General features: G+C 41.4%; 1 protein-coding gene and 1 pseudogene across 2 annotated transcripts in view; one reads left to right on the forward strand and one right to left on the reverse strand.

The window, feature by feature from the left end:
• Nucleotides 1–17,264: 17,264 nt before the first annotated feature.
• TBCE (tubulin folding cofactor E) overlaps nucleotides 17,265–27,857 on the forward strand; it is a 79,750-nt gene continuing 69,157 nt past the window's right edge. Inside the window, exon 1 of one of the 2 annotated variants that reach the window (XM_055425768.2) lies at nucleotides 17,265–17,371. The gene's annotated coding sequence lies outside the window, so the exon portion shown is untranslated. The remainder of the gene's footprint in view (nucleotides 17,372–27,857) is intronic. The other variant, XM_055425769.2, reaches the window with a different exon arrangement.
• Nucleotides 26,723–26,791, reverse strand: LOC148775927 (U4 spliceosomal RNA; annotated as a pseudogene).

A 27,857-nucleotide genomic window follows, 5' to 3' on the forward strand; every position in this document is an offset into this window, starting at 1 on the left:
TTCTTCCTCTAGTGATTCTTATTGCATGTTTTTCCTTCTGAAAGCTTTTCTAGACTGTTTACTTTCAGTTTTGTCCATAATTACCATTGTGTCAGAACCCTGACCTTATAGTCAAGTCCTATATTTTAAAACTACCTATTCATCTGAGTTTTCCGTTAGCTTGAAATCAACATATTTAAAATCAACTTAGACCTCCCTTCTTAGCCCTTTACCAACCAAAATGATGGAATGAAACTGCTTCTACCTCTGCCTCTTCTGTCACCATTGGCTTTTTTTTTTTCAATACCCTCACCCCCCACCCTACCTCTGCTTTTTTGGCCTTAGTTCCCCAACCAAGAATTGAACTTAGGCCACCTGCAGTGTAAATGCAGAATCTTAACCACTGGAATCACCAGGCAAGTCCCCCATTGTCATTCTTAAAGTGATCCAGTAGTATGTCTTTATTACTTAGCCTTGCCTCCTATCCAGTCCTCCCAAGACTTGTCCTTTGAGATGTCTCTTCTCTATCTCTTTACATTTTCACTTCCTTTTCATTTTCACTACAACAACCTTTATTGCCATTCATGCAGGGCTGATAGCTGTTGGTTGGAATACAGAAAAGAACTCATGATGATGAACCCCATAATAATATGAACTCAGACATAATACAATTGGCATTTGGCTCCCTAACCTCCCACCACCTCCAGTTGGCTAACTGCAAACTTACTATTTGATTAAGTCTTAGAATAATGCAACCTCAGGTTTTATGTGATTGAATATATTAGACCTTACAGTTGTATGGCAGAATTTTACAGTACTCTTGGTAAATATTGTAATAGTGCAATAAGCAAAGGTTTAGCCCATTAGAATTTTCAATAGAAGTAGAAATTTCAATATTAGCCCATTAGCTAAAGTTAATTGTGTAGAATGTTTAATGGGCATCTTGTCATAGAGATATCTGGGCAGCATTTGCAGCACTACCTGCCATGGCATGCACATATAAAGCACTCTGTGCTTTAGGAGAATGACCAGTTTACTACCTTTGATCTATATTTGTTACAATACACAAATTAAAATATATCTGAAGATTGGAAAATTGGTATAATGAATAATGGAAGATATTTAGATCTCAATGGGCAAAGTAGTTCATAAATCGCAACAAAACTTGTGAAGTCACTAGTATGAAGTGTAAAATTGGAATAGTTAAATATTTGAAAAGTAAAAAATGTAAAGAGATTTAGCTTTAGTAAATTCTAACAGCTGTCCATATTTTACAAGAAATAAATGATTTATTGAAGTTGACAGATTAAGTCAATTAACCGCAAAGAATTAGACAAAACCAAAAGAACCTGAAAATGAAGCAGAAGATTATTGAAACAAGGCAAACTAGCTATTCCAAGAGACAAACTAATAGATTTTCTAATATGAACATGCATTTGTGATTTGATAACAGACATGGAAGTGTAATTTCTTTCTTTTTTTGGCTGCACTATGCAACATGCGAGATCTTAGTTCCCCTACCAGGGATAGAACCCGTGCTCCCCTGAAGTAGGAGCATGGAGTCTCAGCAACTGAACCAACAAGGAAGTTCTGAAAGTATAATTTTTTAAAGTTTGTTCAATATATTGCATCTTGAAACTTGGCCATTTAAGTTAACAAAGCTCTGAATTGGAGATGAACAAAAAAAATAGCATTCACTACATGACTTAGCACTGAAGATATAAAATGCATAATTTTAGACACTCTTATAAGGCTGAGAAAAAATTTGAGTATAATTGCTGATAGTTCAGAAGGAACTAAGGATTCAGAACCATAAAGAGTGTTATTTAGGAGAAATTCTCAATTTATTGAGGCCACAAGTCACCTATGATTATCAATTTAATAAGGCTGTTGTTGGGAGAATTTAGCAGTGTACTGTGTTACATGACTGAGACAAGAGTATCATTTAGCTAGTGAATGCTGCACCAAACAAAAGAGCAAACCAATAATTTCCTTTTGCCTTGGAGTGTCATCGTAGCATATACGGGTAATGTTGCCAGCTTGCTTACTGGAATCCCCTCTTCGTTCAGTCCACATTGCACACCACTGCCAAAGTCATCTTAATTTGCTTTCATTTTGTGCCTCTGTTCATAGATCATTTCCTTCGTTTCACAGTCAAAGCTCCCTATAATGTTTCTCATCTTATCTCCCACCTTCCCTTCACTTCAGTTAAGCCTGACTGTTCATTCTTGCCTATTAACATTAAGCACATTCCCATCTTCATGCTTGTACTCATATACTTGTTTCTGAAATGTCCCCCTGCTACCCATTAAATCTGCTCTATCTCTAAAGCCTAACTCAAGATTTTTGTTCCAAATCAAAATGTCATTTTACTAATTAACAATGCAAATAGATGAAACAAACCACTCCCACCATTCAGATAAAAAATGAGTCAGAGGATGGCCTTAGCGAAGTACTTGGTAGAGATCCTCCAAAGCAAAGCTTAAACATGGTCATTAATTAAGTTAATAAACAGCCACTAAACGGTGTATGATTGACTCAATAAAGTCTTTTTGTTATTCTCAGCAGACGCATTGCTCTCCTATAGTAAGTGAGGTGTTGACTCCTCTGTGGGGCAGCAGGAAAACATTTCTTTTAAAGAAAGATATGTAACAGTGTTTCTCCATCTTGAATACTGTACCATCTCCTTTAAAGGAAAATTATCCTGGGCCTCTGCTTTCGACCTAGGTTATTTTGTGCTCAAACGTGTCTGACTCTGTGACCCCACGGACTCTAGCCTGCCAGGCTTCTCTGTCCTTGGGTTTGCCCTGGCCAAAATACTGGAGTGGGTTGCCATTTCCTCCTCCAGGTGATCTTCCCAACCCAGGGACTGGACCCATATCCTGTATTGTGGGCAGGATTAGACTTAGGACCACTGAGTCACCAGGGAAGTGTGTTACACTGTTACTTGTGTAAAATCATAAGCTCCTACCAGGGACACCTTTGTTGTTAATTAGCCGTTCTCCTAATTCTACCTGATCATATTCCTGTTTCCTGTTAATTATGTCTTGCCAGCTGTTATAGTCAAGGTACCCTGCCTTCGAATATGGAAGCCAAAGGATCCTAGGAGGTTGCTGTCTCCTTCCGCTCACTGCCTGGCTATAGTTGAAAGGTGATACATGACCATTTGATTGAGATCAAACCAGTCAATCGTGAAGGAAATCAGTCCTTAGTATTTATTGGACGGACTGATGCTGAAGCTGAAACTCCAATACTTTGGCCACCTAATTCGAATAACTGACTCATTGGAAAAGACCCTGATGCTAGGAAAGATCGAAGGCAGGAGGAGAAGGGGACAACAGAGGATGAGACAGTTGGATGGCATCCCCAACTTGATGGACATGAGTTTGAGCAAGCTCCAGGAGTTGGTGATGGACAGGGAGGCCTGGCATGCTGCAATCCATGGGGTCGCAAAGAGTCAGACATGACTGAGCAACTGAACTGGATTGAACATGACCTAATCTTAACCAGCTGGATTCTGTCTCCATTCTTGAGTGGAGAAAAATGCTGGGAGTTCATTCACCTGCTAGGAATCTGACCAAGCAACTAAATAGTACCTGCTGTTTTGGTTCTTTTCCAGTTCTTGTTCTGTCTTGTTCCAGTTCTTGGTTCTATCGTGTTCCAGTTCTATGCTGGTTCTTTGTCCTAAACCTGAACCTGGTGCTCCAACCCTCCTGTTACACTGAGTTATCCAGTATCCTCCCAATATATCCCCTTTGTTCTTAAATTAGATCTCCAGCTTATGGGGGTTTCCCTGGTGGCTCCAATGGTAAAGAATCTGCCTGCAGTGCAGGAGACCTGGGTTCCATCCCTGGGTCAGGAAGATCCCCTGGAGAAGGAAATGGCAACCTACTCCAGTATTCTTACCTGGAGAATCCCATGGGCAGAGGAGCCTGGTGGGCTACAGCCCATTTGGTTGCAAAGAATTAGACATGACTGAGCAACTAAACTTTCCAAGGTATAGGAAGAGAAAAGAAAACACAAGGTTGTTTAAGAGACTATAGTCAGTTACCAATTGTGTGAAAAAGAATGGAATAAAAGAAAAGCATTTGCATAGATTATCTCTTGGGTAGGAACTGAGGGACAGAGAGAGTAGCAAGAGTGACTTTTCACTGTACACCTATTGACTACCTTTGACTTTTGAAGCTTGGGACTGTATTATATGTTCAAATATTGAACATTTTTTAAGTCATAAAAGCAATAAGCAAGAAACAGCAGAAAGTCCTAAGCAGATAATTTTTCAAGGGTGGCTACTTAACATTAAGTGTTCAAGGATGACCTTTCTGGGGAAGCAGATGTAAGTTAAGCCCCGAGTGATTTAAAAAAAAACCAAAACTATGCCACAATCCTGGTGACAAGCAATCAAAGCAAAAGGAATCCAAAGATCTTAAGGCAGGAAAGCGCTTGAGTGAGGATTTGGGGTTTTAATCCAAGTACATTTGGGGAGCCAGTGGAAGGTTTCAAGAAAGGGAGTAACTGGATTTAATTTACCTTTATAAAAGATTGTTCTGGCATCTGAGTAGAGGATGGGTTTATAGAGGGGATGGAAAAGAGGTGAAGAGACCTATGAGAAGGGTGTTAGAATATCCCATGAGAGCTGATGGCAGCTGAAATAAGGATGATAGCACAGGACACAGTATGAAGAGGTTCAGCTGGGGACTATTTTGAAAGTGGAGCTGATAGGAATCACTGTTGGATACAAAATAGAGTTAATAAAAAGAGGAATCAAGGATGACTGCTAGATTTTTTAAAGATATTAAATAAATAGTGATATCATAAATTAGATTTAGAAAGGCAGGGGAGAAACAGCTGTTAGAGGGGAATTAGAGAGGGCTTTGAGCTATCCTAGAGAGATGTCAAGAAGGCATCTGCAGGCATATACTTAGATAGGGTTCAGAGGAGAGATCAAGAAAAGTTGGAAGCGAATTGTGAGCCATTGACATGAAGTCATAGGATTGAATAAGCTCACCACCTAGGGACAGTGTGTGAATAAAGGAAAGAAGGGGGTTAGCACTGGGCCCTGGGCACTGCTACTCCTGTTTTTTGGAAACAGCTGTATTGATTCACACATCACAAATTTTCTAAAGTATGCAATTCAGTGGGTTTTAGTATATTCATGAGGTTAAGCAACCATCACCACGGTCTAATTTCATAACATTTTTGCTTCCCCTAGAAGAAACCTCCATCACTGTTAATATTCACTCCCCATTTCCCTGTCTCCATCCCTAATGCCCACTCTGTGCTGTGCTTAGTCGTTCAATGGTGTCTAACTCTTTACGACCCCGTGGGCTGTAGCCCACCAGGTTCCTCTGTCCATAGGGATTCTCCAGGCAATAATACTGGAGTGGGTTGCGTGCCCTCCTGCAGGAGATCTTCCCAACCTAGGGATTGAACCCAGGTCTCCCACACTGCAGGTAGATTCTTTACTGTCTGAGCCACCAGGGAAGCCTCAATGTCCACACTAGGCAGCCACTAATCTACTTTCAGTGTCTATAGAGTTGCCTGTTCTGAATGTTTCATATAAATGGAATCACTTTTGTGACTGGCTGCTTTCACTTAGCATAATGTTTTCAAGATTCATACATACTATATCATAACCTCAATCATTTTTAAGTCTGAATTAGCTTATTGTATGAAAATACCATATTTTGTTTTATCCATCAGTTGGTGGATCTTTGAGTTATTTTTACTTTTTGGTTTTTATAAATAATGCTGCTGTGAACATTTGTGTACGAGTTTTCCTGTGGATATATATTTTCATTTCTCTTGGGTAATATGGACTGAAAGCTTGTGCCCCCCCCACCCAAATTTATATGTTTAAGCCTCAACCTTCAGTATTTCTGTATTTGGAGATAGGATCTTCATGTAAGTAAGTAAGGCTAAATGAGGTCATGTGGGTGGGGACCTGATCCAATAGAATTAATTTTTTTATAAGAAGAGACTCAAGATAGCCCTGTTCTATCTTTACACCATGTGAGGACACAGAAAGAAGACAGCCACCACAAACCAGAAAGAGAGCCCTCACCAGGAACCAGATCCCATCTCTCTAAGAGTTTTCCACAGTTTGTTATGATCCACACAGTCAAAGGCTTTAGCATACTCAATGAAACAGAAGTAGATGTTTTTCTGGAATTTCAGATTCCAGAGGGGGAAAAAAATATGCTGTGAGAAAAAAAAAAATCTGTTGTAAAATCCACTCAATCTGCGTATTTTATTACAGCAATCCAAGCAGACTAAGAAAGTTAAATACTCAGCTGGGTCATATGGTACATTTGTTCCACAGGACTGAAAGAGGTCAATCCTCATTCCAATTCCCAAGAAGGGCAGTACGAAAGAATGTACAAACCTCTGGACAATTGCACTTATCTCCCATGCTAGGAAGGTTATGCTCAAAATCCTCTAAGTTATGCTTCAGAACTATCAGTTCAGTTCAGTTCAGTCACTCAGTCCGACTCTCCGCGACCCCATGAATCACAGCACGCCAGGCCTCCCTGTCCATCACCAACTCCCGGAGCTCACTCAAACTCATGTCCACAGAGTCGGTGATGCCATCCAGCCATCTCATTCTCTGTCATCCCCTTCTCCTCCCGCCCCCAACCTTTCCCAGCATCAGAGTCTTTTCCAGTGAGTCAACTCATCGCATGAGGTGGCCAAAGTATTGCAGTTTCAGCTTTAGCATCAGTCTTTCCAATGAACACCCAGGATTGATCTTTAGAATGGACTGGTTGGATCTCCTTGCAGTATAAGGGACTCTCAAGAGTCTTTTCCAGCACTATATGAACCGATAATTTTCAAATGTTCAAGCTGAGTTTGGAAAAGGCAGAGGAACCAGAGATCAAATGGCCAACATTTTCTGGATCATAGAGAAAGCAAGGGAATTCCAGAAAAACATCTACTTCTGTTTCATTGACTGCACTAAAGCCTTTGACTTTGTGGATCATAACAAACTGTGGATAACTCATATAGAGATGGGAATACCAGACCATCTGAACTGTCTCCCAAGAAACCTGTATGTGGGTCAAGAAGCAGGAGTTAGAACCCTGTATGAAACAACTGACTGGTTCAGGATTGAGAAAGGAGTATAACAAGGCTGTTTATTGTTTCCCTGTTTCTTTATACACAGAGCACATCATGTGAAAGGCTGGGCTGGATGAGTTACAAGCTTGAATCAAGATTGCTGGGAGAAATATCAACAACCTCAAATTTGCGAATGATGGCAGAAAGTGAAGAGGAACTAAAGAGCCTGTTGATGAAGGTGAAGGAGGAGAGTGAAAAAACCGGTTTAAAACTCAATATTAAAAAAACTAACATCATGTCATCCTGTCCCATCACTTTATGGCAAATAGAAGGAGAAAAGGTGGAAGCAGTGACAGATTTCCTCTTCTAGGGCTCCAAAATCACTGTCAATGGTGACTGCAGTCATGAGATTAGAAGATGATTGCTTTTTGGCAGGAAAGCTGTAACAAACCTAGACAATGTGCTAAAAAGCAAAGACATCACTTTGCCAACAAAGGTCCATATAGTCAGGGCTATGGTCTTTCCAGTAGTCATATGCGGATGTGAGAGCTGGACAAGAAAGAAGCCAGAGTGCTGAACTGTGGTTCTGGAGAAGACTTTTGAGAGTCCCTTGGAAAGCGGGGAGACAAAACCAGTCAATCTTGAAGGAAATCAACCCTGCATACTCTTTAGAAGGACTGATGATGAAGCTGAAGCTCCAGTGCTTTGGCCACCTGATGTGAACAGTTGGTTTATTGGAAAAGATCCTGATGCTGGGAGAGATTGAAGACCGAAGGAGAAGAGGGCAACAGAGGATGAGATGGTTGGATGGCATCGCTGATTCAATGGACATGAACTTGGGCAAACTCAAGGAGATGGTGAGGGACAAGGAAGCCTAGTGTGCTGCAGCCCATGGGATGGTGAAGAGTCAGACACCACTTAGGGACTGAATAACAACAACAATGAATTGATTAAATCACAGTTCAGTGATTTAATGTGGCAAAATCAACTCTGTACTGTAAGTATATAGTAGCAAACTAATTTTTAAGATTTTTTTTCCTCCTTTTTTTTTTTTTGGCCTTGTTGTGTAGTATGTGGGATCTTAGTTCCCTGACTAGGGATCAAGCCTGTGTCCCCTGCAGCGGAAGAATCATGGAGCCTTAACCACTGGACCACCATTTCCCTCTATGTTTTCATCTTTAGTTATAGAAAGGTACTAAAGCCATTTTGTGCTTTCTTGCCTTAGGGAAATATATTATGGTGATAAAGCTAAAAGAAGTCTCTTGTAAGACACTTCCCTTTCTGAATTAATTTGTCTATGACCTGAGCCTGTTAAAGAGATCCAGCTAGGTGTACTGGAGGGAGACACAGAAAAGGAGCAGAGACTTTAAGGGCAAACCGAACAGAGGAGAAAGGAGAGATTCCTGGAAAGGGAACAAAAAGCCAGAAGTTCCCATGGTTGTTGATGGTACTCAAGTAGTTAAGTAATACTTGACAGAAGATGAACTAGATAATAACATTCCCCCTCTCTTCCTGTGACAGGGCAGCAGAAAGGTGCCAGGCGTTGAGGGATCATTATGGGCTTCAAAAATAAACCTGCCAATGGTGTCTATGATGCCTGGAGTCGAGATGCCCTCAGGCACCTCCTAAATCTCCTAGAAGCTGCTCTAACTATGAGAGAGAGGTAAGGAGGCGCCAACACTGACCGAGACTAAATTTTCTTCTAGCAAGAAGTGCCAAAAGAACAATCATCCTTTTCAAGATGCTGGACTGAGTATGTGGTGATCTTTTCTCTCTCTTGGGAGAATACTGAAAGGAAAGGAAGAGAATATAAAGACTAAAATATCAAAATAACATTGAGAATGGAAGGACTTTATTAATGGATGAGAAATTAAAAAAAATAATCTGGAATATAGAAAGCAGAAAGACTGCCGACTGATGAAAGCCGTGGGGATATGGTCCGAGCTAAGGCTATGTAGAGAAGGGGTTGTGGACCCAGCAGGCTCAGGAGAACCAGAGTGCTTGGCAGAATAAGGGTCCCTCCCCCCGCTGATGTTCACATCCTCACCCCCAGAACTGATGAATATATTAGGTTATGAGGCAAAGGAGAAATAAATTTGGAGAGAAATTATTGTTGCTAAGTGATGATTTCAAAATAGGGAGATTATCTTGAGTTATTCAGGTGAACCCATCAGTAACTACAAGTTTCTTCAAAGTGGAAGAAGGAGGAAGAAGAGGAGAGTCAGAAAATGAGATGTGAGGTTGGAACCAAAGACAGAGTGCTGTGATAAGAAGGACTGAACCCATCATTTCTTACTTTGAATATGGAAGAAGGGGACCACAAGCCACAGAATGCAGGCAGCTCCTAGAAACTAACAGCAAGGAAGCAGATTCTCCCTGCAGTCTCCTGAAGGGAACAGAGCCCTACTGAGACCTTGAGAAGTGATGGGCTTCTACAGAACTCTATATAATAAGTAGATGTTGTTTTAGGCTACTAAGATTGTGGTAGTAGGAAACTAACTGGAAAAACTCTGTACTTGCTGGAGTGATAAATGTGGACGAAAACAGAAATTAATTGATAGTCTGTAAATTGAAGGGTATATCCCCTTACAGTACCTCTTTGTTATACTCCAGTGGGCAAACTGCATCATCACTACCAGATGTTTATCTTTTTAGAGAACTACAAGTTTATAGGAAGAATTTGAGTAAATAGGGAAGGTATTGGTGCCAAAGAGCTACATTCTTCTGTCCTGGCATTTGGTAGCTTTCCTGGAACATGATGGCTGCTCCCTTCCCACTCACGTGACATTGAAACTTAACTAGTCAGCCAGCCCTGCCTGCGTAAGCTGAGCTCCTATTAGTTCATGTTTAGCATTTCTCCTGCCTCATTCTGTCTAAAACATAAATGGACAACCAGAAAGGCCTACATATTTATAGAATACCTGCAGTATGACAGAGAAAGACCAAGGTAAAAAAAAGAAAGGGACTTTTCTGGTGATCCAGTAGTTAAGAATCTGCCTTGCAATGCAGGGTTTGCAGGTTCAATACCTGGATGGGGGACTAAGATCCCATACGCTGCAGTCTGCAACCAAAACACAAGCAAAAACAAAATAAGAAAAATACAGAAAAACTTAATTTAGAGGAAACAGGAATAATTAAGGGAACAGAAAACACCTTAAAATAAGACAGACCATAATCTGTAAGTAATATCATTGGAAAGATCTGAGAAGATACTGAATTGAATCTATGGCAGATGTTGTTAATCTACTGAACAGTCATTACTCAATTCTCCCTTATGAAAAGAGCCCTGATATTTTCCCCATGTTGCATGGCCATGTGTTTCAGGGGAAACAGAATTCTCTCTTCTCTGAGGGGGCTTCCCAGGCAGCACTAGTGGTAAAGAACCCACCTGCCAATGCAGAAGACATAAGAGACAGGGTTCGATCCCTGGGTCGGGAAGATCCCCTAGAGGAGGACATGGCAACCCACTCCAGTATTCTTGCCTGGAGAATCCCATAGTAGAGGAGCCTGGTGGGCTACATCTATAGTATTGCAAAGAGTCAGACACGACTGAGGCAGCTTAGCATGCACACATGAGGGAGCTTAGTCTTCATCACGTAAGTTCTTCAGCTGATTGGGTGAGGCTCACCCACATTATGGAGGGCAATCTGCTTGACTCAGAGTGTACTGATTGAACAGTTGATCTCATCTAAAACATACCTTCACAGCAACATGGAGACTGGTGTTAGAAGAAATATCTGGGTACAATGGCCTAGCCAAGAGGACATATATAATTAACCTTCACAACTACTTGCTAGGATGAGAAGCTGCACATTAGAAGGTACCAAAGGAAGGAAGGAAGGAAGAAGACTGAAGAGAACTTTGCATGGTAAACATCTGCCACTGTGAAGTTCCCAGTGGAAATCTGACTTCCTCGTCAGATTAGACAGATAGAGCTGTGAGGAAGACAGATATGGAAGAAGATTGTAAAATGTTACAGCAAAAGTACTAGCCTTTTATTTCACTTTTCTTACATAAATCTTTTTCAGGATGTCCTTATGAGCAATTATTTACAGCCTCAACTCGTATGTGTCCAGTTAGATACTATGAAGTCAAATAAATCTATGGCTATTGAGTGGGTTTAACTGATCTTGATTTTCTCCTAAGTTACCCCACAACTCCAAGGGGCTTCTGTACTAAAGTAGGTGTCACGCATATAGATAGCCGGCAGGTACATGAAACATTGCTAATTATTCAGTTCAGTTCAGTTCAGTTCAGTCGCTCAGTCGTGTCCGACTCTCCGCGACCCCATGAATCACAGCACGCCAGGCCTCCCTGTCCATCACCAACTCCTGGAGTTCACTCAAACTCATGTCCACAGAGTCGGTGATGCCATCCAGCCATCTCATTCTCTGTCGTCCCCGTCTCCTCCCACCCCCAATCCCTCCCAGCATCGGTCTTTTCCAGTGAGTCAACTCGTCGCATGAGGTGGCCAAAGTATTGCAGTTTCAGCTTTAGCATCAGTCCTTCCAATGAAAACCCAGGGTTGATCTCCTCTAGAATGGACTGGTTGGATCTCCTTGCAGTCCAAGGGACTCTCAAGAGTCTTCTCCAGCACCACAGTTCAAAAGCATCAATTCTTCGGCGATCAGCTTTTTTCACAGTCCAACTCTCACATCCATACATGACCACGGGAAAAACCATAGCCTTGACTAGACGGACCTTTGTTGGCAAAGTAATGTCTCTGCTTTTTAATATGCTATCTAGGTTGGTCATAACTTTCCTTCCAAGGAGTAAGCGTCTTTTAATTTCCTGGCTACAATCAGCATCCACAGTGATTTTGGAGCCCCAAAAAATAAAGTCTGACACTGTTTCCACTGTTTCCCCATCTATTTCCCATGAAGTGATGGGACCAGATGCCATGATCTTCGTTTTCTGAATGTTGAGCTTCAAGCTAACCTTTTCACTCTCCTCTTTCACTTTCATCAAGAGGCCTTTGAGTTCCTCTTCACTTTCTGCCATAAGGGTGGTGTCATCTGCGTATCTGAAGTTATTGATATTTCTCCCGGCAATCTTGATTCCAGCTGGTGCTTCTTCCAGCCCAGCGTTCCTCATGATGTACTCTGCATAGAAGTTAAATAAGCAGGATGACAATATACAACCTTGACGTACTCCTTTCCCTATTTGGAACCAGTCTGTTGTTCCATGTCCAGTTCTAACTGTTGCTTCCTGACCTGCATACAGGTTTCTCAAGAGGCAGGTCAGGTGGTCTGGGATTCCCATCTCTTTCAGAATTTTCCACAGTTTATTGTGATCCACACAGTCAAAGGCTTTGGCAAATTATTCAGTTCAGTTCAGTCGCTCAGTCGTGTCCGACTCTCCGCGACCCCATGAATCACAGCATGCCAGGTCTCCCTGTCCATCACCAGCTCCCGGAGTTCACTCAAACTCATGTCCACAGAGTCGGTGATGCCATCCAGCCATCTCATTCTCGGTCGTCCCCTTCTCCTCCCGCCCCCAACCTTTCCCAGCATCAGAGTCTTTTCCAGTGAGTCAACTCGTCGCATGAGGTGGCCAAAGTATTGCAGTTTCAGCTTTAGCATCAGTCCTTCCAATGAACACCCAGGATCGATCTCCCTTAGAATGGACTGGTTGGATCTCCTTGCAGTCCAAGGGACTCTCAAGAGTCTTCTCCAACACCACAATTCAAAAGCATCAATTCTTCGGCGATCAGCTTTCTTCACAGTCCAACTCTCACATCCATACATGACCACGGGAAAAACCATAGTCTTGACTAGACAGATCTTTGTTGAGAAAGTAATGTCTCTGCTTTTTAATATATTATCAAGGTTGGTCATAACTTTCCTTCCAAGGAGTAAGCATCTTTTAATTTCATGGCTGCAATCAGCATCTGCAGTGAAAATTATTAGGGACATGCAAATCAAAACTACAGTGAGGTACCTTACTCTGGGCAGAATGGCCATCATTAAAATCTCCAAATAATAGGTGCTAGAGAAGCTGTGGAGAAAGGGGAACTCATCTGCTGTTAGTGGGATTGTAAATTGGTGTAGCCAATATGCAAAACAGTAGAGAGTTTCCTCAAAAACTAAATGTTTGGAATTTCCTGGCATACAGTGATTAGTACTTGGCACTTTCATTGCCATAGCATGGTTCAACCGCTGGTCAGGGAACTAAGATCCCACAAGGCTTGTGGCAAGGCCACAAAAAGAAAAAAAGATACATTCACCCAGTGTTCATAGCAGCACTGTTTTCAATAGCCAAGACATGGAAGCACCTAAGTGTGAATCAATCAACAGATGAATGGGTATAGAAAATGTGGTATATATACACATTGGAACACTGCTGCTGCTGCTAAGTCACTTCAGTTGTGTCCGACTCTGTGTGACCCCATAGACGGAAGCCCACCAGGCTCCCCCGTCCCTGGGATTCTCCAGGCAAGAACACTGGAGTGGGTTGCCATTTCCTTCTCCAATGTGTGAAAGTGAAAAGTGAAAGTGAAGTCGCTCAGTCGTGTCCGACCCTTAGCGACCCCATGGACTGCAGCCCACCAGGCTCCTCCATCTATGGGATTTTCCAGGCAAGAGTACTGGAGTGGCTTGCCATTGCCTTCTCCGCATTGGAACACTACTCAGTCATAAAAAAGAATGGACCATTTATTACAGCAACATGGATGGGTCTATATCATACTAAGTGAAGTAAGTCAGAAAGAGAAAGATAAATTCTGTATGACATCACATATGTGGAATCTAAAATGACACAAATGAACTTGTCTGCAGCATAGAAACAGATTCACAGACTGAACAGACTTGTGGTTGTCAAGGAGAAGGGAAGCTGGTAGAGGACTGCATGGGGAGTTTGGGATTAGCAGATGCAAACTATCATATGTAGAATTGATAAACAACAAAGTCCTATTGTATAGCACAGGGAACTATGTTCAATATCCTGTGATGAACCGTAATGGGAAAGAATATGAAAAAGAATATATATATATATATATGTGTGTGTGTGTGTAGAACTGAATCACTTTGATGTACACAGAAATTAACATTGTAAATCAACATTAGTTCAGTAATTTTTTTTGAAATTAAAATAGGTATCATGGTTCCAATAAAAAAGTCAAGAAAGTAGATGTAGTCACAGAGAGAGTATGTACCATAACGACAGTTATCAAGGAGGAGCAGTTAATGAAATGAGGAAACCACGAAGGAAGAAGAGAACAGCTAGTTGACATTCTTACTCTGCACTTCATGGCCTTCTCTGGGGCCCATTAACAATTTTCAAAGGATTAATTAACTCCCTGAAATTATATACAAAATTTGCACGTATGTGGATAGCTGTCATCAGATTTCCAAAGTGACTTTTCACTCCCTGTCAACAACAGGAACAACATCAACAAAGAAAAGAAAAAGGAAAAAATAACCACTGGAAAGAAACTATGTGGTTTCAAGAAGTGAACCACGAAAAGTACTGATATAATGCAGTAGAGATACCCAATAGGATATTAACTGACAAATGTTCAATCAGTAGACAAATAGAAGGTCTCTTCTTTGAAAAGTCATTGAACTGTGCTCCCTCAACCTCCTTTCCACTGCCGTCTGGCTTCTGAGGCCACTACTCTACCAAAATTGCTCTTGTCAAGGACACTGACATTTATTTTGTGAAATCTAGTGAATAGTTCTATCTTCTCATCTTATATGACTTCTCAGTAGCTGTGATTCCACAGTCTTCCAGTCTGCTTCAACTCTTCTGACTTAAGCCACCATTTCCTTTTATGTCCTAGATGAAATGACTACAATAGCTCATAAGTGACTCCCCCTTTTTTTTGGCCATGCAGCTTGCACGATCTTAGTTCTCCATCACAAGATGTAACCCAGGCCCCGGCAGTGAAAGCACCGAGTCCTAACCGTTGACCACAAGGAAATTCCCCATGAATGACCCTCTTAACCCTCCCTCAACCCTGCCTCCCACTCCTGTTATCCTATAGAAATAGAAGGATCTTCTTCCAGTTTTTTTCTTTTTTTACCTTGTTCAATCCTTCTTATCTTGCAGTTGTCAGTTCAAATGTCACCTTGAAAGTTATCCTCCCCTTACTTTCCTACTTTCAGTTGCTAACATTATCACTGAACCATCTATTTTTTTAAATTGCACCTCACACAATCTGAAATTGTCATATTCTTTTTATTTATGTGTCATCTGCCTCATACCATTAAGACATACATTTTTTTCCAGGACTGGAACATTGCATCTCTTTTTCTCTGCTAGCCCTCTAGTGTCTAAAAATAGTGTTTGGTGCAGAACTGGCACTTATTGACTTGATGCATGAATGACGACACTCAAAATGAATTGCATTGCAAAGATTTTATATTTTAAGTTTGTGCTTTTTTGATACAGTACTTTAAACATTATTTCTACAGCAAAGGTGGGTAAGTAACCCTATCAACCTATTCTATTGAGAAATCAAGGGATATGAGGACTAAAAAATCACCTTGATGACCTGAAGTTAGTGTTGATATTTGAAAGATAACTGTGGAAGACCTGGAGGGAAAAGAGAAGCCAGAAGGCCAGGCTAAAAAGGATTAAAGTGAGAGGAGGGTGAGGAATGAGAGACAGAATGTAGAGATCTCTTTCAGGGGAAAATTTAGCAGAGAAAACATTTCAAAAAGATAACATGGTTGAGGGAGCAGTGTACAGGATCACAGTCTAGAGAAAGGGACTGAAGGCAGAGAAGTGTCATTCTTTCATTCTAGGCAAAACCAGGCAACTATTGTCACACCTCAGTGGAGACAGGAAATATTTTACAAAGAAAAGGAATATGCGTGCTTCTATATCCATGGGGCTGGTTTGAATTTGGTGGATGCCAATAATTTTCAAAAACTGTGGTCATTCTCTACCAAAAGATAACTTAAAACTCACAAGTTAAAAAAGGGCACAGCTCTTCTCAGGACACAAATGAATGTCAGTAAATAACTTATCTTTATTCTGCTTCCGTTTTTGTTTAAATTGGGGTCAATAGTATCCTCCGACCTTCCTGAGTGCAGGAGGCTTAATCAAAATAAACAGTGATAAAGCCTATCTGATAAAGCCATCTGTGTCAAACCTGTAGTCTAACAAAATTTATTAAGTTGCTGAAATGAGGAAAACCACACACCAGAGGAATTGGTGTTTAGCTCAAAAAAAGTGGAGGGGGGAAAACAGGAAGAAGCAGACATAGCATAGAATTTGGTGGAGTGTAGAGAAGAATTAAGCAGGCTCAAGCCTGAGCTATGAAGTTGACTCCAAGGTCATGTGTTCTCAAAAACTATTTAAAGTTAAATGTGGAATGTTACATTTGAAAATACCTTATTTGAAGCAGTATGCCTGGGTTGGCAAAGTGTCAGAATGATCCCCAGGACTCAGCTTTGCCAGGCAGACATACGATATTCCATGATTACTGATATGATTTCACACAACAAAGCTTCCGAAAGTTTGTTTTTGGAACAAGGTTTCTTAGCCTATGTCCTTTCGTTAATCAACAAAAGCAGTTTTTACAGCTTCATAAGGGGCATCTCTATGTGTTGAAATTCTGTTTAATTTTGACATTCAGATTGAAGGCTACCTCCCTTAAGTGTTATTCAGTTTCTCTTTGGTTGGAATAAAGGCCTTTTAAAAGCAATATACTATACTATGGACATGAAACGTTTTAATCATGTACCAGAGTCCGCGACAGGGAAACGTTTATTTATCTGTCATCTCATTTGATCTTCCGGAGAAGGCAATGGCACCCCATTTCCAGTACTCTTGCCTGAAAAATCCCATGGCCGGAGGAGCCTGGTGGGCTGCCATCTATGGGGTTGCAGAGTCGGACATGACTGAAGCGACTTAGCAGCAGCAGCAGCAGCAGCATTTAATCTTCAAAACTCTTGAGATATGAGAAAACTGTTTGAAATTAACATGTCTATGGAATTTCCTTTTTCTAGTACTGCGTTTACTTTCATTCTGTCTTACGATTCAGCACGTTAAATTTTTTTCCCCTAGCGTTTGCGGCATCAACACTAGTTTCTTTTCTCTGACCACCACAGGCTTCCTACGTGGTAAATTCTCCACGAACATAGAACATCTCTTACGGAACTTGTAACTCGCTTCCGTGATAACTAGAAAACTGGAACGAGCGCGTTCTTTCTTGAGTTGATATTCATCTCTGAGATTCCGCTGCCGCAGCTCCCGCCCTCGAGGGCGGGACTTCCTGTCTTCCTAAAAGAGCACTTCCGACCAGAGCCGGAAGCTGCCGTGGGGCAAAGCGCGTGCCCGGGGCTGTCGCTCAGACCACCCTGGCAGGCTGCAGGCAGGTGATCTTGGGGTGAGTCTGGGTAATGGAGGAACCATGCGTTGCTAGCTGGCTCGTGACCAGTGCAACCCTGCAGGGCTCTCGGTCTTTTTTCCCTTTCTTAGAAACTTCCCAGATTGCCGGGCGTGGTCTGCTTCTTGAGGCTTTGACCAAATCTATCTGCACTTAGTCTTTGACCGAATCCCCCTGCATTCGCGGGGGCGGGCGGGGTCTCGGGCCTGGGCCAGCTGCGGGCAAGCGGGGCACACTGCACTGCACTTCACCGAAAAACCTATTGACTTGTCATTTGGAAATAGGTGAAAATGGTACAGGCGACCCACGACTTGATGTCAGGTTGGAGAACCAACTCTGACCTTTTAAATCCTTTAACATTTATGATGTTAAGTGGGTGGAGAACGTATTTACAAGTTTTACCTAGTATTCACTACTGACAAGAGGACTGTTCTAGGTTGTGGGTGGATCCAAATGAGGGTGTGGTATCCCTGTCCCTAAAGAAACTACAGTCCCGTTGTGAAAACAGGACTCACAAATGCCAAACTGTTAGAGTAGACAGATTAAGATTACAGACTTCTCTTTTGTCTCGCGTTAATATAACCATGAGGACTGTTGTTATTTGTCTCAGCTTTTTTCATCTTTTTTAGTTTTAACCTTTTTGTATAGTTTTATAAATAGCATATTGCTGGGTTTTTTTTTTTTTTTTTTAATCTAAGTGGACAGCCTGTGCCTTTTGACTGGCAGCCTTATTGTACTTCTATTCAGAGTCATTCCTGAGGTATTTGTTCAAGCCACAACCTTTTGAGTCATTCTTGACTCATCTCTTTCTCACACACATGTAATCTGTCGGCAGCAAATCCAAGAACTCAGCCTTCAGAATCTATCCAGAGGCCCAAGCCCATCTCACCACTTCCACTTATCGAAATTGGCAGTTATCTTTCACCTGGATTTCTGCAGTAGACACCTAACCAGTCAGCTTTTTCTTATTTCAACCTTTCCATCACATCTAGAGTGATTCTTCCTAAAAAAAAAAATCAGAATATGTCCTTCACAAAATTCTTCACGGACTTCCCATTTCACTCAGATTGAAAGCCAGATTCTTTAGAGTGATCCTGAAGGTGATTTCTGATCCCGCCCTTGCTGTACCTCTGATCTAGTCTCCAGCGCCTCTCCCGGTTTGCTCTGGTGCCTCAGGCACATCCTAACCTCAGGATAGTCACACTTGGAGTACCTTTGTCTGAATGTCCACACGGTTTAATCCCTTACCTCCTTCATATTTTTTTAACTTTACCTTTTCAGTGAGGACTTCCCTGGCATAGCCTTCCCTTACATTTCTATTGTACTCATCCTCCTCCTGCATATCACCTTATAACCTGCTGTGGGATTGGTTCGTTTCTCTGGCTCAGCAGTGTTTACCCCACTACCATAGAAGCTTATTTATGAGCGCTGGTATTTTTCTGTATTTTGTTTACAGCTGTATCCCTTGTGCTTAAAACAATACCTGGCTTTTAGTGGGCTCTCTATAATTATTGAAAAACCTTTTTTTGCCATTTATAATTTGTACTTTCTGCCCTTTTTCTTTCTCTTTCCTTGCCTTTTTTTGAATTGAGGTTTTGTTTTATCTTCTCTTTTTCCTTCTACTTGTTTGAAGATACCTTATTCTGTATACTTTATTTCTGTTCTTATAGTGGTTAATTTTAATTTTATTGTGGTTTAAAATTAATGTAGTTAGTTTTAATTTTACTGTGCATAATTGAAGCTAATCAGAAAACTTTGCAAAACAGTATTGCTTTTACCTGTAAGTTACTGGTTTTTTAACAGGCTTCCTGGATCATCTCAGTATTTATTTTTGTAAGATGTAAATGTTCAATAAAACTAGTAGTTGTTACTATTTTCTGGTGGTATTCATTTTTTTCCTTTTTGGTTTATTACAAAGTAAATTTGTCATATACATTAATAAAATATTTACTGTATACTTAGCACTCAAAGTTTTGTTTTTAAATATACAATACTTTTCCTCCCTTACCTTTTTGCTCTGAAATGTGCAAAAGAGTCCACTAGAAAATATGGTAGATATTATTATGAAATGAATATTGCCCAGAAAGTAGGTAGAGACTACCAGAAAGGAAATTTTAAGTTTGCTGTTTACTAGGAGCAGGTGGTGGAGAAGGCAATGGCAACCCACTCCAGTACTCTCGCCTGGAAAATCCCATGGGCGGAGGAGCCTTGTAGGCTGCAGTCCATGGGGTCGCTAAGAGTCCGACACGACTGAGCAACCTCCCTTTCACTTTTCACTTTCATGCATTGGAGAAGGAAATGGCAACCCACTCCAGTGTTCTTGCCTGGAGAATCCCAGGGACGGGGAGCCTGGTGGGCTTCCATCTATGGGGTCGCACAGAGTCGGACACGACTGAAGCGACTTAGCAGCAGCAACAGCAGGAGCAGGTGGAATGAATTTGTGGAAGAGTTATATGGGACGATTTGGTGGTATTTGAAAGTATGTGGAGAAAAGGCACAACCTGGTTCATTGATTTTATTAGTTCTGTTTCATATGGTTGTATCGCTGTGTCATAAAATTTGTAGGTTTGGTGTGGATGTAAGTCATTGGTGTTTGAGAGAGAAAACATGTCTATAGCCTCTTCAGAAAACTTAAAGCTTTTTGGAGGCACTACTTAAAATGTTGTGAGACAATTCAGTGTGTGAGGGCTAAGAAATACTGTGAGGATGTAGTAGAACTTTGACATGGTCTTTGACATCAGGTATGAGGTACATAGAGGACAGCAGCACATTATGCTAAGTGAAGTAAGCTGGTCACCAAAAGACAACTGTATGCTTTGACTTCTGTGACATATTTAGAGTAGGCAAGTTCATAGACGTGGAAGGTGGGAGCTGGGGAGAGGAGGTTATGGGAGTTGTTTAATGGATATAGGTTTTCAGTTTTGTAAGACAAAAAAATTTTGGTGATTGGTTGCACAGCGGTGGGTGAATTTATGTTATGCCACTGAACTGTGCACTTAAAAATGGCTAAGGTAATAAATTTTATGGCATGTGTATTTTACAACAATTAAATTTCTTTTTAAAAAGGACCACGGGTGGGTTTCTTTAAAATTGGGCTATTAAAACTCAGAAGTTGTTACATTTTAGGTGGTCATTTTTGCCCATACTATTCAAAGGTGGTGTATTCCCACTTTCTGTATCCCACCTGAATCTCCAGTCAGTGAAACCCTGTTAGGTTTCACGTTCACGACCTGGAAAGCTTGTTCTCTTAATTTCTGCAGCATATTTCCATCAGCTTAATCAGAATGGTTTCCACATGGAATCTGCCTCACTCTTAACCCTCCTGCTGCTTCTCAGTTACTGAATTTGATCCTTACATTACTAATTCTAGGTCTTAATTGTTTGTTGTAAATTATCTCTCCTAATTAAACTCTTAAGTTCCTTACAAAAGACTGTCTTCTACTTGCTTATAATCTTGGTGACAGAAAGGTTAATGAGTGTCAGAATTCATAGCTTGTAAGTGCCTGAGTCAGGATTGCTACCTAGAGCCTCTGAATCTCCGGGAAGCATGTTTCCTCTTGATGTTGTTTTCTACTTGATAAATGTCAGTGTGTGAATGATACTTCAGACCTCATGCTAAATTATTTTAGTATAATTTTGAACAAATAGCAGGAAAGATAAAGCAAAATACGTTTAGAAAGATAACAATACATATTGAAAAGCTTTTTTCTAAAATTAATTCACAAAGTGCCAGTGTTTTCACTTTTTCTGTTGGGCATTAACATCTTTTTGGATCCCTTGTTGGCTAAACAAGGTAGGAGATGTGGTAACTGAATCAGTGCCTACTGGTGGAATAGGCTCCCTGGGGTTAGACTTCCCCATGTCAGCTACTGTTACTCTTCTGTTAATTAAATTTTTGTTTTATATAAGAGTTTAGTTGATTTACAGTGTTGTGTTAGTTTCAGGTGTATAGCACCTGATTCAGTTATACATACATCTTTTTTCAGATTCTTCTTTCTCTCGCCCCCCTTCCTTTCCCCTCTGGTAACCATAAGTTTATTCTGGAGTTCTGTTTTTGTTTTGTAAATTTTAAGTTCATTTGTATCATTTTACTTTTAGATTCCACATAGGACTTAGTTCACTTAGCATGATGATATATAGGTTCATCCATGTTGCTGCAAGTGGCATTGTTTCATCCTTTTTTATGGCTGAATGATATTCCATTACCTATATGTACCACATCCTATTTATCCATTCCTCTGTCAGTGGTCATTTAGGTTGCTTCCATGTCTTGATTGAAGTGGTTGGACGGCATCACCAACTTAATGGCCGTGAGTTTGAGCAAGCTCTGGGAGTTGGTGATGAACAGGGAAGCCTGGCATGCTGCAGTCCACGGGGTCGCAAAGAGTTGGACACCACTGAGCAACTGAAATGTACTGCAAGGAGATCCAACCAGTCCATTCTAAAGGAGATCAGTCCTGGGTGTTCATTGGAAGGACTGATGCTAAGGCCGAAACTCCAATACTTTGGCCACCTCATGTGACGAGTTGACTCACTGGAAAAGAGTCTGATGCTGGGAAGGATTGAGGGCAGGAGGAGAAGGGGACGACAGAGAATGAGATGGCTGGATGGCATCACCGACTCGATGGACACGAGTTTGAGTGAACTCCGGGAGTTGGTGATGGACAGGGAGGCCTGGCATGCTGTGATTCATGGGGTTGCGGAGAGTCGGACACGACTGAGCGACTGAACTGAACTGAACTGAGTGCTGCTATGAACATTGTGTACATATATCTTTTCAAATTATAGTTTTCTCCATATGCATGGGCTTCCCAGGCGGCTCAGTGGTGAAGAATCTGCCTGCCAGTGCAGGAGACGCAGGAGACACAGGTTCAATCCCTGGATCGGGAACGCCCCCTGGAGGAGGAAATGACAACCCATTCCAGTATTCTCGCTTGGGAAAGCACATGGACAGAGGAGCCTGGTGGGCTATAGTCCATAGGGTCGCAAAGAGTCAGACATGACTGAGGACAGCCAGATATTCCAGGAGTGGGATTGCTGGATCATACGATAGGCCTATTTTTAGTTTTTTAAAGGAAACTCCATACTGTTATCTATAATTGTTGTACCAATTTACATTCCCAACAACAGTGTAGGGATGTTCCCTTTTCTCCACACCCTCTCTAGCATTTATTGTTTGTAGACTTTGAAAATATATATGTATGTATTTATTTGTGGCTGTGCTGAGTCTTTGTTGCTGCCTGTGGGCTTTCTCTGGCTGCAGTGCATGGACCTCATGTGGTGGCTTTTCTTGTTGCAGAGCATGGCCTCTAGGGTGTGTGGGCTTCATTAGTTGCAGCACATGGGCTTAGTAGTTGTGGCACATGGACTTGGTTGATCTCCTGCATGTGGATCTTCCCAGACAAGGGATCAAACCCATGTCACCTGCATTGTCAGCCCCATTCTTAACCACTGGACCACCTGGGAAGTCCCTTTTTGATGGCCATGCTGATAGCTGTGAGGTGATACCTCATAATTTTGATTTGCATTTCTCTAATAATTAGAGACGTTGAGCCTCTTTTCATGTGCTTTTTGGCCATATGTGTGTCTTTGGAGAAATGTCTATGTAGATCTTCTGCCAATTTTTTGATTGGACTTTTTTTTTTTAATACATAGAGCCACATGAACTGTTTGTATATTTTGGAGATTAATCCCTTGTCAGTTGTCTCATTTGCAAATATTTTCTTCCATTTTGTGGGTTGTCTTTTCGTTTTGTTTATGATTTCTTTTGCTCTGCAAAAGCTTTTAAGTATTTTTTAAAAATTATTTTTGGCTCCGCTGAGTCTCTGTTGCTGAGCAGGCTTTTCTTTAGCTGTGACGGGCTCCTCTCGGGTCGCGGTGCATAGGCTTCTCACTGCAATGGCCTCCGTGGTGGTGCGCAGGCCAAGTTGCTGTGATGCATGGACTAAGTTGTACTGCAGCATGTGGGGTCTTCCTAGACCAAGGATCAAACCCTGCATTGGCAGGTGGGTTCTTCCCCACTGAGCCGTCAGGGAAACCTCTGTTACTGGACTTTCTGTCCAGGTCTGTGGTTCTGTATTGCTGTTTTTATGCCAGTGCCATCCATACTCTTTTAATTGCTATAGCATTTTCTAAAGTCAGGGAGCCTGATTCTTCCACCTTTGTTTTTCTTTCTCAGGATCATTTTAGCCATTACTGGTCTTCTGTGTTTCCATACAGATTTCAAGTTTTTGTTCTAGTTCTGTGAAAGATGCCATTGGTAATTTGATGGGGATTGCATTGAGTGTGAAGATTGCCTTGGGTAGTATAGTCATTTTAACTGAATTGATTCTTCAGTACAAGAATATGGTATATTTTTCTGTCATCTTCAATTTTTTCTTTTTCTACCACCCCCGCCCCCCACCATCTTCATTTCCTTTCATCATCATCATATAGTTTTCACAATACAGGTCTTTTGCCTCCTTCAGTAGTTTTATTCCTAGATACTTTATTCTTTTGATGTCATGATAAATGGGATTATTTCCTTAATTTCTCTTTCACTAGTGTATAGAATGCAACAGACTTTTGTGTATTAATTTAGACTTTTTTGTATGTTTGTTTGTGTTTTTTGGATGTGCTACACAGCATATGTGATCGTAGCTTCCTCACCCAGGAATTAAACCCATGCCTCTGGCAGTGGAAGCACAGAGTCTTAACCACTGGACTGCCAGAGAAGCCCTTCTGTGTATTAATTTTGTATCCTGCAACTTAACCAAATTCATTAATTAGCTCAGTAGTTTTCTGGTAGCACTTTTATGATTTCATATGTATAGTAAGAGTTGGACATGACTGAGTGACTGAACTGAACTGATGTCATCTACAGTCACATTTTTACTTTTCCAATTTGTGCTCCTTTCATTTTTTTACTTTTTCTTCTCTGATTGCTGTGGCTAGGACTTCAAAAGTATGTTGAATAAAAGCGGAAAGAGTGGATATCCTTGTCTTGTTCCTGATCTTAGAGGAAAGGCTTTCTGCTTTTCACCATTGCATATGATGTTAGCCATGGGCTTGGCATATATGACTTTTATCATGTTGATATAAGTTCCCTCTATATCCGCTTTCTGAAGAGTTTTTATCGTGAATGAATAAGTGTTGAATTTTATCACAAGCATTTTCTGTATCTGCTGAGATGATCATATGGTTTTTGTTCCTCAATTTGTTAATGTGGTGTATCACCCTGATTGATTTGCAGATATTGAAAAATCCTTCATCCCAGGAATAAATCTCAATTAATAATCTAGTGTGTGATCTATTTAATGCATTGTTGGGTTCAGTTTGCTGGTATTTTGTTGAGGATTTTTGCATCTATTTTCATCAGTGATATTGGCTTGTAATTTTCTTTTTTTTTGTGGTATCTTTGTCTGGTTTCTGCATCGGTGGTGGTGGCCTAATATAATGAATTTGGGGGTATTCCTTCCTCTGCAAGCTTTTGAAAGAGTTTCAAAAGGATAGATATTCAGTTCAGTCCAGTCGCTCAGTTGTGTCCAACTCTTTGCAACCCAATGAGCTGCATCATGCCAGGCCTCCCTGTCCAACACCAACTCCCAGAGCCCACCCAAACTCCTGTCCATTGAGTCGGTGATGACATCCAACCATCTCATCCTCTGTCGTGCCCTTCTCCTGCCCCCAATTCCTCCCAGCATCAGACTCTTTTCCAGTGAGTCAACTCTTCACATGAGGTGACCAAAGTATTGGAGTTTCGGCCTTAGCATCAGTCCTTCCAATGAACACCCAGGACTGATCTCCTTTAGAATGGACTGGTTGCATCTCCTTGCAGTCCAAGGGACTCTCAAGAGTCTTCTCCAGCACCACAGTTCAAAAGCATCAATTCTTCGGCAATCAGCTTTCTTCACAGTCCAACTCTCACATCCATACATGACCACTGGTAAAACCATAGCCTTGACTAGACGGACCTTTGTTCGCAAAGGAATATCTCTGCTTTTTAATATGCTATCTAGGTTGGTCATAACTTTCCTTCCAAGGAATAAGCGTCTTTTAATTTCATGGCTGCAATCAGCATCTGCAGTGATTTTGGAGCCCAAAAAAATAAAGTCTGACACTGCTTCCGCTGTTTCCCCATCTATTTCCCATGTAGTGATGGGACCAGATGCCATGATCTTTGTTTTCTGAATGTTGAGCTTTAAGCCAACTTTTTCACTCTCCTCTTTCACTTTCCTCAAGAGGCTTTTTAGTTCCTCTTCACTTTCTGCCATAAGGGTGGTATCATCTGCATATCTGAGGTTATTGATATTTCTCCCGGCAATCTTGATTCCAGCTTGTGCTGCTTCTAGCCCAACGTTTCTCACGATGTACTCAGCATATAAGTTAAATAAGCAGGGTGACAATATACAGCCTTGACATACTCCTTTTCCTATTTGGAACCAGTCTGTTGTTCCAAGTCCAGTTCTAACTGTTGCTTCCTGACCTGCATACAGGTTTCTCAAGAGGCAGGTCAGGTGGTCTGGTATTCCCATCTCTTTAAGAATTTTCCACAGTTTATTGTGATCGACACAGTCAAAGGCTTTGGCATAGTCAATGAAGCAGAAATAGATGTTTTTCTGGAACTCTCTTGCTTTTTCGATGATCCAGTGGATTTTGGCAATTTGATCTGTGGTTCTTCTGCCTCTTCTCAAACCAGCTTGAACATCTGGAAGTTCATGGTTCACATATTAAGTTGCTGGTCACTTAATTTCAAATGTGTTCTCAATATTCTGCATTTGAAGTCTTCTCTTCTTATGATTGGTGATCTTGATTCCATATTTATGTGTGAATGTTTTCCTACCTTTACTGTATATTTGCCTTTACCAGTGAACTTCCTCATTTTATATTTTTCTGTTTCTAATTGTAGCATTTTCTTTTCCATATGGAAAAGTTCTTTAGCATTTGTTGTAAAATTGGTTTTGTCGTACTGAATTCAGTTAGCTTTTGTTTTTTCTTTTTGCTTGTGTCTGAAGTTTTTGATTTCTCTGGCAAACCTTAATAAGAGCCTTGCTGGGTAAAAGTATTGTTGATTGTAGGTTTTTCCTTTTCATTACTTTAAATGTATTGTGCCAGTCCCTTCTGGCCTGCAGAGTTTCTGCTAAAAAATCAGCTATTACCCAATGGGGATTCCCTTGTATGTTTTTGTTGCTTTCAATATTTTCTTTTTGTCAGTTTGATTAACATGTGTCTCAGTGTGTTCCTCCTTGAGTTAATCCTATTTGGGACTCTGCACTTCCTGGATTTGAGTGTTTCTTTTTCCATGTTATTAAAGTTTTTGCTATTATCTCTTCAGTTATTTTCCCAGACCTTTTCTCTCTCTCCTCCTTCTAGGACTTCTATTAGCAATAATCACACCTCGGATAAACCTCATTGGCTACGACACTGCCACTGTGCAAAGCTTCTTCTAGGACTTCTATGCTGCAGATGTTGGTGCATTTATTTGCTGTCCCAGAGGTCTCCTCGGAGAAGGCGATGGCACCCCACTCCAGTACTCTTGCCTGGAAAATCCCATGGACGGAGGAGCCTGGTAGGCTGCAGTCCATGGGGTCTCGAAGAGTTGGACGTGACTGAACGACTTCACTTTCATGCATTGGAGAAGGAAATGGCAACCCACTCCAGTGTTCTTGCCTGGAGAATCGCAGGGACGGGAAGCCTGGTGGGCTGCTGTCCATGGGGTCGCACAGAGTCGGACACGACTGAAGCGCCTTAGCAGCAGCAGCAGAGGCCTCCTAGACTGTCCTCACTTTTCCTTCATTCTTTATTCTGTTCCACAGCAGTGATTTCCATCGGTCTCTGTCTTCCAGCTCACTTACTTGTTCTTCTGTCTCATTTATTCTGTTTATTCCTTTCAGTGCCCTTTTCATTGCAGTTACTGTGTTGTTCATCTCAGTTTGATCTTTAAATCTTCTAGCTCTTTATTAAACGTTTGTTGTATCCTCTTAGTCTGTGGCCCTAGTCTTTTCCTGGGATCTTGAACCATCTTTACTATCATCGCTTTGAATTCCTTTTCAGGTAGATTGCCTGTCTCCACTTTGCTTAGTTCTTCTCAGGTTTTACCTTGTTGCTTCCTCTAGAATTTATTTCTCTGATGATGTCTCATTTTGTCTTAACTTTCTCTGTGTGGCCTCCGCCCCTCAGGCTGCAGGACTGTAATTTTTCTTGGTTTTGATGTCTGCCTCCTGGTGGGTGAAGTTTATATTGGTGCTTGTGCAGTCCTCCTGGTGGGAGGGACTGGTTCTAGCCCACAGGTGGGTGGAGCTGGGTCTTGTCCCTCTGGTGGGTAGGGCCATCTCAGTATTTATAGGTGACTGTTGTCTTTGGATGACTCGGCAACCTGTCTGCTGATGGGTGGGACTGCACCCTACTTTTTTGGTTGGTTGTCCTGAGGTATCCCAGCAGTGGAGCCTGGGTCTTGCAGCCACAACGGTGATCTCTGGGAGAGTTCACACTGTTGAGTATTCCTTGG

Source organism: Moschus berezovskii, chromosome 12 (genome assembly GCF_049115385.1).
Source record: "Moschus berezovskii isolate FMDL1 chromosome 12, NW_MosBer_1.0, whole genome shotgun sequence".
Taxonomy (NCBI): domain Eukaryota; kingdom Metazoa; phylum Chordata; class Mammalia; order Artiodactyla; family Moschidae; genus Moschus; species Moschus berezovskii.